This window comes from Mustela nigripes, chromosome 5 (genome assembly GCF_022355385.1).
Source record: "Mustela nigripes isolate SB6536 chromosome 5, MUSNIG.SB6536, whole genome shotgun sequence".
NCBI lineage: Eukaryota > Metazoa > Chordata > Mammalia > Carnivora > Mustelidae > Mustela > Mustela nigripes.
Window position 1 is genome coordinate 69,009,543 of NC_081561.1, and position 1,833 is coordinate 69,011,375.

The 1,833-nt window shown below is 43.2% G+C and overlaps 1 non-coding gene across 1 annotated transcript; it reads right to left on the reverse strand.

The window, feature by feature from the left end:
- Positions 1 to 1,509: 1,509 nt before the first annotated feature.
- Positions 1,510 to 1,615, reverse strand: LOC132018850 (U6 spliceosomal RNA). Its single transcript, XR_009404629.1, has one exon. It is a non-coding gene; the product is annotated as a U6 spliceosomal RNA (small nuclear RNA).
- Positions 1,616 to 1,833: the final 218 nt, after the last annotated feature.

Here is a 1,833-nt window from a genome sequence, read left to right on the forward strand (position 1 = left end):
CCCAGAAGCAACAGCTTTGCGGGAATCACAAGCTGCCACCACACCGCTTTTGCTTCGTGGGGAATGGGCGCAGCTCAGAGATGTCTGTTTAAGGAGAAGGACAAGGGTTTGGCGTCCAACGCACCACCAAGACCGATTTCTCTGCTCATTCACATAATAGCTGCAATCTTGTCCCAATCAATGAACTACTCTAAACTCCAGTTTTCTCATCTGTAAAATAAAAGTAAAAATGTATACACTATAGAGATTTTGCATAAATTAAATCAATGTAATTTAATTTAGCGAGGCCCCTGGAGTCAGACTCCTTGGGGTTCAAATTCTGGCTAGACCACTTACTTGCTATGTGATTCTGGGCAAGTTGCTTCAAGTCGTTAAGCCTCAATTTCTTCAATACACGCAGTATTGATAAAAATGATTCCTACCTTCTCCAGTAGTGGTGTGGAACAAGTGAGATTATCCACAGGAAGAATGTAGTAGCTGCGGCTGGCAGGTCGTAAGTATTCAAATGAAGGTTAGCTGTTACTCTAGAAAGCACTGCACACAACAACTATTTCCGGTTCTCTTAACTAGGTTGCACATTAATAGAAGGCAATGGTGCTAGAAATGCCAGCAGGCAGACTCTTTTCTTTACAAAGCATTTCTTTCTCTTTTTTTCTTTTTTCTCCTTTCAAGAATGTTCTGGTACACATTAGCAAAACGCCGAGGGGGAAGGGAGCCTAGAAATGCTTTAAATGTATTCCCTTCACAATGAAATCCATGTGCTTTCCAAAGGGGCCAGTTACCGTAGGTGCCTAAGATTGTAAATAAAGCATTAAGGAAGAGACTCCGGGAGTCCAGATTAAAGATAGGTCATTATTATCGTTAATATCTTCATTAACATTTTTATATGCTTTTTTAAACGTGTGAACTGTGGTTGGTTTAGGGACTGAATTTTATTCAAGATGTAATTGTGTAGGTGTTTCCAACTGTAGAACAATGTTCTTTGGGGCAGTAATTAAAAGTATAGTTTTGGGAAAATGTTGAGACTGAAGTTTTTAGATGAAACTGAGGCCTTGCCCCCGCTGCTGGTCCCAGGCAGGCCCCCGCCTCCCAGCCTTGCCTGGGCTCCTCTGGGTTCCCCAACTTCCTTACTCTGTGGGAGCTTCCTCCATGGTCAGCAGACACATCTCGGGTTGGGTGTCACTTTCATTCATTTTCTGCATGCGAGGACCTTTCACATCCTAGACGATTCTTTTTTCTTTTTTTAAATTTTTTATTTATTTTTAAAATTTCTTTTTAGTGTTCCAGAATTCACTGTTTATGCACCACACCCAGTGCTCCATGCAATACGTGCCCTCCATAATACCCACCACCGGGCTCACCCAACCTCCTACCGCCCTCCCCTCCAAGACCCTCAGTTAGTTCCTCAGAGTCCACAGTCTCTCATGGTTCGTCCCCCCCTCCGATTTCCCACAACTCTCTTCCCCTCTCCATCTCCCCATGTCCTCCGTGTTATTTCTTATGCTCCACTAAACTATGGAACGCTTCATGAATTTGCGTGTCATCCTCGCACAGAGGCCATGCTAATCTCTGTATCATTCCAGTTTTTTAGTATATGTCCTGCTGAAGCGAGCACACATCCTAGACGATTCTGATGCTCATTCTGGGCTAGGAGAAGATGGGCAAGATGACAATTTTCACTACAATAACTCTTGCGGAGTTTTGCCATTTTCTGACTCCCTTGCTTTTCCTTTTTGCAAAATGACTTTCTCACACCCGACATGCTAAATAAATGTGCTTAAAAAGTGGTATTTCATGGTTACCAGAAGGAAGTGGGTGCGGGGTTTAAAAAGG